At 45.4% G+C, this 9,767-nt stretch overlaps 1 protein-coding gene across 2 annotated transcripts in view; it reads right to left on the bottom strand.

Annotated features, from left to right (window-relative positions):
• Window positions 1–7,791, bottom strand: part of CPT1A (carnitine palmitoyltransferase 1A) — a 45,427-nt gene extending 37,636 nt beyond the window's left edge. The window contains exon 1 of one of the 2 annotated variants that reach the window (XM_079991286.1): window positions 7,586–7,791. The gene's annotated coding sequence lies outside the window, so the exon portion shown is untranslated. The remainder of the gene's footprint in view (window positions 1–7,585) is intronic. The other variant, XM_079991287.1, reaches the window with a different exon arrangement.
• Window positions 7,792–9,767: the final 1,976 nt, after the last annotated feature.

Consider the following 9,767-nt stretch of genomic DNA (forward strand, 5'->3'; position numbering starts at 1 on the left):
CATTAGAAAGCTATGTATTTTATAGCAGCTTCATTAACTTATAACCCCAGAATTTTGGTTTCCCTCCAAACTGATGTCAAAGTTTTGTGCTTAATGAAGCTTTTATATAGCGTCAGATCTAGAAAACTAGAACTACAGTCATACCTCATGTTATGTCCGCTTCATGTTACGTTCTTTCAGGTTACGTCCCATGGCGACCCGGAAGTACCAGAAAGGATTACTTCCGGGTTTCGCCGCTGGCGCATAAGCGGTGAATCGCAACCCGCGCATGCGGGTTGTGCTCTTTTCATGTTGCGAACGGGCCTCCGGAATGAGATCCCGTTCGCAAACAGAGGTACCACTGTATTCCATTAGATAACAGGGTGAAGTCCATTACTGTGCCATTTCACTCCACTGCCAAGGAACTGCTTTCTCCCTGTGGATTTAGGTATCCAGTCACTGACCTTGGGCTAGGAAAATCAGAAGATTCCCTGCAGTTTTGGATACGTTATTCTGCTGATCTAAGTGCTTGCAGTGTTTGCAAAATTCAGGGCAACAAGGACTCAAACAATAGGAAAAGACTAATAATGCATTCAAATAATGCAGAAGTGGAGAGCCACATTTCCTCAAGGACAGACTTCCTCAAACTCGGCCCTCCAGATGTTTTGAGACTACAATTCCCATCATCCCTGACCACTGGTCCTGCTAGCTAGGGATCATGGGAGTTGTAGGCCAAAAACATCTGGAGGGCAGAGTTTGAGGAAGCCTGCTCAAGGGCAACTTTCAAGAGGTTGCACACCTGTGGTGGGTGCGGTCAGAGCAACAGTTGAATCATACGAAAGTTGGGTGCTTCTGCACAAATACACTACCTCTCTTCAGCAAAACAAAAAAGAGGCATTGTCACAGTTCAAAGACACAATCAAACCAGGCAAAAACACTTGAGGAGGTTGCTGAGCAGGACAAGTGAGGAGTATGGTCTAGGGAGATTGCCAAGAGATGCACAGAGAGGCCTGGAGGGCTGCATTTAACCCCCAGGCCTGACATTCAGTACCCCTAAAATAATACAAACACCATTTAGAAAAAAGCAGAGTAGATGGTAGAAAATGTTTTAGTATTTTCATGGGGAAATAGCATGTTTCGTTTAGTGGCAACGCAATGGCTATGTTTATATTGGTTTTGTATATTTTGACACTGTTTTAAAGCAATGTTAAATAACTGCCAGTCTAGAAATAGTTTAAATGTATAAGTTGAGCATAGTATCAAAATCCTAATATCCTAGGGTGGGAAGTTCTGGTTAATTTTGCCAGAAGTTTTCCCACCTTCATGTCACTTGTTAAGGCTGTGGTCCTCAACCAAGTGTGGCATAAAGTGAGTGAGCTAAAAGGAAAATAAAAATATGTAGCCTGATCACAAGTATGAAGAAGGTGATCACATTTACTAAGGCACATTCTAAGAACTAGAAGCCTTCAACTAGAAAGAAATAAAATGGGAGAAGGAGCAAGGTTGTTGGCATCCACCTGTCTCGAGAGACAATGCAGTGCGCCTCTGAGTCAAACCACTGTGTTAGCAGCGCCTCTGAGTCAAACCACTGTGTTAGCAGCGCCTCTGAGTCAAACCACTGTGTTAGCAGCACCCAAGTGACCTCTCTGGGGCACAAGCCTGGCCAGTGTGTATGGAGGTTCTCAGCTGCCCAGACGACAAGCCCCCTGCCCTCAGCCTCGTTGATGTGGTCCAAAGAGCAACACATTTGGCACCAGCCTGGCTGCAGGATTTTCCAGAAGGTGTACACAGTACCATCCAACTGTCTTAGGGACTCCACTCTGAATTAGTGTTTTCTTCTCCAAATGGGCTATCTTCCCAGGTGGACAAGCCCCATCTGGGGACCCACAGGTTGAGAACCGCTGCTCTAACTCATCAAGGGTTTAAGACCCATCAGCTACCCTCACCTGACTTAGCCAGCTAGTTGAACCCATTCCTGGTGTGTGGCCACTGTCACATGCTAACAGCCTATAGAAGCCACAGGTGAGAGCTGAGTGGGTTGGGACGAAAGGTGGACAAAGTACCCAAGAAAAAGCACAACGCTTCCCCCAAAAGAGGTACTACCATGACTACAAAGAAAACACAGTAGAGAAGAATGCCAACCTGAAAAGGCTTGCACAAGCAAGAGAAGGAAAATGAGTAGAGTTACTGAAAACTAATCTATGGCTTGGAACTCTAGAAATATTGTGTGTGCTTTTCTGGAATGAAGCACATTATATGCCAATGTCAGAGAACTAAACTCAGATTCTCAACGTAGCTACACAGCATCTGCAAGTCACATCATGAGCCAATGGACAAACAGAAACCCTACGTGGCAAGGAAAACAAAGTAGTACAAAACAGCAGGTCAGCCAAGGACAACGTCACTGACAGCTGTGCAAGTTCACTTGCGCTTTCCCATCAATAGTCTAAAGGTAAGCAGCTCTTTGAAGGCACCCTGTTTTTATCACAAGCTGCAATAAACATTAAAAGGTTAATAGATCAATAGGCTTTACTCAAACCTAGAACAACTGGTTGTTTCTTTTAATGAAAGAACAGGTATATTTTAATGCAAAGCCATATGGGTATGCAGAGATGCTGTTCTCTTTTCCGAAATCTGCAAGCTTCTCATTCACTTCTAGGGGGCAACATAATCAATGTGGCATGCCCCAAGATCCTTTGCACCAAACTGGTACAGAATGCTGTCTGCAACTCACAAGTGATATGCTGGTATTAGTAATACCCATCCCAGAGAAGGTGGCTAAGACTAAGGGGTTCAGGACATAACTAGAGAAAGCAGAGAGGCTCCCCACTTTATGTCAACTGGCCTCTCCCACCACAGGCATGCTGGTAACAGCAAGGTTCTTAATGCTCCTCGAGGTTACAAATTTCTTGCCTTGATTAGAACTGGTATTTCTCCATGGGGCAAATCATAAAATCTAGATAAGAAGTGTACTCCTGATACTGAGCATTGTCAAATTACTGTAAGAGTAGTGGTCATAAAGAATTATCTATTATCTATGTGTTCCTTAGAAAGAACAGACACTAGTTAATAATTACTGCTTCAATGTGGTTGCTGCCCCATATGTTAACAGTGAGACCACACGGAAGGTGTCTATTGTTGCCTCCAATGTCAGAACCACTTGGAGTACAGTTTCCCCATTACATACATTACCACGAAAACATGGGAAGCAGCCATGTAAATGCAACACCCATTTCATTAAGGTATGAACTGGCTATAGGTCAGAATGCACACACAAGATCCAGTATGAAAGTGCTATCACATTAGATTTCTCATAAAAGCGGTTAATAATTTTCAGAATAAGACAATGGGACTACCCCTTCCTTGTTGTAATAGAAACAAGGCTTATCGTCTGCAGGACATGCTGAAAAGTAAGTTGTGTTTGTTTTTAACTTCACTATAGACAGTAGTAATTTCAACTGCATTTCAAAGCAGTTTTCCTCAGATTTCTCCTTCACTTATAAATATTCCACTTGAGAATAAAGGAAGAGAACTTTGGCTTTACAACTTTGGTTGTATGCACATAATTCTTAAGAGACCACTGCAAATATTTCTCAAGTTTCAGATATGCAAAGAAAGAGATAGCAGAAAGAATGACAGATTTGAAGAAACACGCACCAAACCACTTTGATTATTTAACTTTTTATAAGTTCCTTTCACTGGTTTACAGAATTCTCCAATAAACAGAAAAAATCAACAGTTATTCTCTATATTTAAATAGCCTAATTTTGTAAAAGATTGAACTGTGTTTCCCAAGTACTCAACATAATTACTATGTTACACCAAAAGGAACAAAAAGGGCGAGAAACCATGGGTATCATGCCAAGGACGGCAGGCACACTGATTAATTTACTGGACGAACAAATCTAACAAGCACAAAACACATTCAAGTCTAACAAATGTATTGTGACATAATTGGTTAATCTCTAAGGGAGCACAAACTCTTGCTTGTATTGGCTACAACAGAGGAATATGGCAACCCATGTGGAAGTCTAACAGGAGATAGAAATATGTCTAGAACTAAACTTTACTGTCAAATATCAGAATACCCAATTTTATAAAAAGGTTATATAAAAGGAAAATAACTGACTTCCATGAAATATGTCCCCAGATCCTTGGAGCTGGCAGTGAAGACGACTTATCTACAACAACAGGGCACGCTGCTACTTTTGCTTTTGTACAACTGAGTATTTTCCAGAAGCAATACTGCAAGCAGGAAGACAGCGTCTACTACAGTATTTCCGTTTCTAGCAACGCAAGAAAACATACTTGACCTACAACGAGTTCCCAAAATAGTGCCTTCTTGTGCCTTTTCTTCAGTCCGGCCTCTCATCCCCACCCCCCCGTTTTATTAGGCCCTGGTGATTTAATTTTATGGAGTCATGCAATATGTCATCTGAAAGGCACTTCTGCAAAGCAGCGTACTTCTTGAAACCCCGCCCTTCCTCCACAGCAAAGAAAGATCACATGACGGACTCAGAAAAGTAGGCAAAAGGTTACGCTGTTGCACACAACACACCACCAAACTACAAAAGCTCCGCTTGCCTTTCACGCTCTAGCCTTGATTCTGTTTCAACATCCCAATTCTTAGAAATGGGAAGCACCATCAATGTCCCAAGAAAACGATAAAGCACTTTGAATGATTCACACATACAAAAGGAAATTCACAGTACGACTAAAATTCAGTGCTTTCTTAAACACAAGCTAACCCGGCGGCAAATTCAACCCTCAGATTTATAAAAGTATAACATGGATATACAATATGGGGTGCAGGGAGTGAGAGAACAGGATACACTTCTCTCTCTTGTGCTGCTCATTTCTTGATTATGTCCCTGTCCTGCACCCAAATAATATTCTAGGTCCCAGGGCTTTCAAAAGGACATGCATCCACATAACTTTGCATAGGATTAAAAATTCGTATAGAACAATCCTATGCATGTTCACTCAAAGACCTACAAAGTTCAATGAGACTCCCATTGTGGATGGAAGAGAAAAGCATGAAAACCTTTTCTGTGAGGTTTCTTGTAACATCTAGGCTTATTTTTACTATTATTGCACTTCGGGCATCCACCACTCAACTTTGGGAACAACATAAAGTGCTGCCTACCCTTCTTAAAACACGATGCATTCACGAGATGCCCCCGCTTTTCAAATGCTTCATTGTTATGGCCCCCAGCCTCCCTATGCCAAGTGTGCATTGTCTGGTGAAATACTTTATGTCTAGCCGAATACGTGGAAGGCTAAAACCCCACCCACCCACCCACCCACCTCTGATCAGTGCCAGCCTGAGATATTATGCTACCGTAGGCAAACATCCTGACAGCACCCCAACGCCCGCCCGCCCCACCTCCGGATCCCCACTCCATCCCCACCACTGCAACTGTACTCTCACCTGCGACTTTGCCCACACTGCCTCCACAATGCAGTGGCAAGGGCACAGCAGACAATGGTGCTGTGCCAGTGGTGTGGGAAGCTGTAGTGGGACTGGCAGCGGCGCATCCGTGGGGGCAGGGAGGGGGTTGGATCTGCCGCCTGAGGCAAATGGTTTCACTTCGCCTCATGCATGGGCCGCTCCTGCTGCTGCCGCCTTCAAATCTCCCCTGCCTTGAATTCAGCACTGTTGACATTTCAAGGTATTCCACAGTTTTCAAGTCTGGTTTTTGCACAGAATGGGAAGATCCAATGTGTAAGCTTCCACTTGCCCTATATTAGAATGAAGTGTTTCAGGACTTTCAAAACCCCACGCTAAGATGGTCATTGGCTCCTCTGTTGCAGAGGTGATTTGGCCAAGTCACAGAAATCTCAAGCATTAATAAGCAGGAATGAGCACTTGGCTTAATACACATTTGGTGGCACTGCACATGTGTTAACACCACAATAACTTCTTTTTATTTTGTCCATACTAAGACTATTCCTAATCTGCAGCTATGTGAAGAATCATGCTTGCAGCTAATATTGGAGACACTTTCCATTTAAAGGTGTGAGAAACAGGATCCTGCTTGTACTACCTCACCCAGCTACAGTATTCCAGTTATACTAGAACTACCACATTGCTCACGGCAATTTATCCCAAATGTATAGGGCCATGGTCAGGGGGTTGGTGCAGTAAATGATTTTAAAAGAAAACGTTTAGAAATTCCTCACAAGAGCCCACTAAGAAACCATCATAATCTTCTCTAAGCAGTAGCCAAGATATAAGCTCAGCCATTATTATGAGAAATTCATATTAAAACAAAAGCTTCCTTAAAACCAAAGTTTGCATAATGCCCTGTGTTTCCTCAGTTTTAAATGAAGGTCTACAAGTTCCTGCAAGGCTCAGATTCTTGGCAATATGTACAGCTGCAGGCTCCAGAATTACAGCATTAGTGGTTTATAGGGATAGGTTTACCTGTACACAATGTCCAAAGATTATGTATTATTTACCCAATTCCAAAATACACCCCCACTGCTGTCAACTCATCGCTGAAAGCAATGTTCTCAAGAGGTGCAACCAGTTCATTTTTTCCACTATTTGTATTGTATAGAGCTGCCCTTCCTCTGCAAAATGCACACTAGGGAAACAGAGGGTTTAACTGTACTAGGGAAACATTCTTTATTATGAAAACTACAGCTGCAATTCTACACTTACTTATCTGGAAGTAAGGCTCTTGAACCCTATGGGCTTACTTTTGAGACTGAACCAGTGAATTTAAGGTGTGTGTGTGTGTGTGTTTTAAAAAAGAAACAATTTGATTGCCTGACTTCTAATGAAGTCCCCCCCCCCAAAAAAAACCCCAATGTTTGTACATCACTGTATGCCATTGATAATATCAAAGGGTATAATTTCCTGTCAAGTTGAGACAGCATTTGTTTATTATATGTTGTCAGCCACTCCTCAGAGAAGACCATATTGTGAGCAACCTGGACTTTAAGAGATTACAACGGAGCACTGTTTGCTCAGTAGTTCTTACTTAGTGGCAAAAGGTTTCACTCCAATGCAAAATACCAGCTAAGTTCAAGTAAAAGCTAGAAGGAAAAATAGTATTTTAATAGCACAAGCAGAAGTCCTGCTGTGTTCAGCTGGGCTTGCATCCAAGTTAAGGGTACACCATGCAAAACTTCAGTCTAAATTTCCGTTTCCTAATCTTTGACAGGACTCGATGAGCTCAAGGGGAGCAAAGAGTTGTGCTCCGTTAGGCAGCAGAAGACCCTCCTCCTGTCCCAGCTTGCTGCATTAACGGAAGGAAGATTGTAAACCGCGATTCACCAATGGCCCCTCTTGCACACACAGGAGCCAAGTTGCTCCCCACCCTGGGATGTCCTTCCTCCGCTAAGCGCCAGGGAGCCGCGGAAGAGGAAGGCGCTCACGTGGGAAGGGACTCTCTCGCGCACGCCGTCTCTCTCCTAGACAGTCCCTCAGACGGCGAGCGGAGCAACCCCCGGGCACTCCCCGCCCCAGTATCGTCGCCCCCTCCGGGCCCCGCGTGCTCCTCTAGATGTGCGCGGGGCCACCCTCCCTAAACGAGCGGGAGAGAACCGAAAGACAAAAACCGCGGGTGGGGCGGGGGGGCAGAAAGGCTCAACTTACGGGCTATCCGGCGAGGAGGAAAAGGGGCGCCTCCTCGCAGGCGGCTGTGAGGAGACGGAGAGAGAGCGCGCAAGAATGCGCGAGGGAAGCCCGCGCGCAGTGCAGCACCCTGGAGCGCCGCCGCTGCCACCGCCGCTGCTGCTACCGGCTGGGTCCGGATTGGCCGAGCTGCCAGGAGAAGGGCGGGGCCGGGGCCGAGAAACGGGAATTGCCGCTCCGGGGTGACTGGGCGGGGAAGGAGGAGGCAGCAGCAGCAGCAGCAGCAGCGGGCGCAAAGTGCGAAGCCGGAGGAGGAGGCGCGGCAGGGGCGCGTTCGGGCAGGGCGAAGGCAGCAGCGGGGCGGAGCTCGGAGGAGCAGAGGGAGGAGGGAGGCGGCCTCTGCCCTCGCGCGCGCCTCCCAAAGAAAGAAAGCGGGGCTCTTCTGGGCTTGGAAGGAGAGAGGAGGGCTCCCTCTTTCTCATACCGGAGCGCGCCTGCAGTACTGGTAGTCCGAGGGAAGAGAGGACGGGCTTGCCCTTTTCTCTCCCCGCGGAGGAAGCGGCACAGTCTCGCAGTCCCTACTCAAAGCCCCAGGAATGGAAGCGTGGCGCGTGGCGCTCCTTGGCCTGGCGGAGCGGGAGGCGAGGAGGCTTCCGTATAGAAAGGCAGCGAGCTGCCGGCCTTGACACGGGAGAAAGGCTCTGGGCCTCCGCCCAAGCTGGGCACTCCAGAAAATGATGCCTTTCGCGGTGCTGAGGAGAACTGCTTTCCCCGAATGCTGCTCAGACATGCCACGCTAAATTGTGTCATGCTAGTAAGGCAGGATAACATACATGCACAAAGCAATCTTAAACCCCCCCCCCCCCCAGTGTAGAAAGTACTATTGCGATTTTTGTAGCTTGCAGCAGAAGAGCAGTGATTAAAGTATATAGCCAGATGGATGAAATGGATGAAATGAGAACCCACCTGGATCCTCTCCGTATATGAAAACTTCTTTGTACTTTAAATAATAAGAGCCCTGAAATGCGATCCTTCAATTACATTTAGGGACCTCCGTTTAGGGATCGCCAATGACCGTCAAATACAATGAGGGCATGACACAGCCTGGATTAGAGGTTGGGTGAACCATTGTCCTCAGAAGGAAGACAAATGCTTCTGATTCATCTCTGTTGAAAGGTGTAGTAGAAACTATTGTCATGGAATGCGGATTTGTTTTGAACTGGTAACTTCAAAGTACAGTGTTTGCCTGTCATTTGTGGGTTGAGTAAAATGGTGAAATGGGGTAGCAGACTGAAGCAAACCCCACATTAGTACCATAGCTATGGGCCCATTCACAGCCCCTGCAAAAGGTAGATCTGTGTTGTGTGATAGAGATCTACAATGCTTTTCTAGATGTTTGGGAGTGCATATCCTATCAGCCCCAGTCAGCATTGGACTGGCTTGTCTAGGATGCATGGGAGTTGTAATCCAAAACATTGTTGGGGCATTTGAACCATTGTCTCCCAGATTCTGGACCAACACTCTAGATTGTAGGGGTGGTTTGTTGGTTTGGAGGAGATAGTTGGGACGTCTTCCCCTGTGAGGGGTTGGGGCTCTCTGGTCCTGCTCCAAGAGCTGTCTTTTGCTCTGAGGTGGCTGAGAATATTTTGAGGAATTTGAGTTTTCTGGAGAGCACCACATTCCACAACCAGAATCACACAGGTGAGGGGAGGCATGGCGTGAGAAAGCTGACTGAAGTGGACCCCATATTAACACCATGGCTGAGGGCCAACTCCTAGGCTTCTCTGTCCTTGAACTAGTTTAATTGCCCACAATACAAGAATCAATTCAATGTACCATGAATAGACATTTCACCTTGGGTGACTTCACAGTTTACATGTTTCTAGAGAATGAAATCAAGTTTATTAGCTCTTATGAGCAAGTAAGTTTTTATTTTGCCTAGCTGGTATAAACCTCACAATAATTTCTTATATATTAAACCCATTTTCCTATTTGCAACAGGCAGTTACAGTTCAGAATTAGGATGTCGCCATAGCAACGTACCTTGTAATGAATGACCTGTTTGGAAAGTAGATTGGCATTAACTGAACTGTCCTGCTTGCTCAAGAATGTAGGTCAAAGGTACTGGAATTGTTCTAGTACTTGCTCAGCTACTTAGGTTAATAGGTTTTTCTATAAATCTGTCAATATGCAAATACTGCAT

The sequence above is a fragment of the Podarcis cretensis genome (genome assembly GCF_951804945.1).
Source record: "Podarcis cretensis genome assembly, chromosome: 1".
NCBI lineage: Eukaryota > Metazoa > Chordata > Lepidosauria > Squamata > Lacertidae > Podarcis > Podarcis cretensis.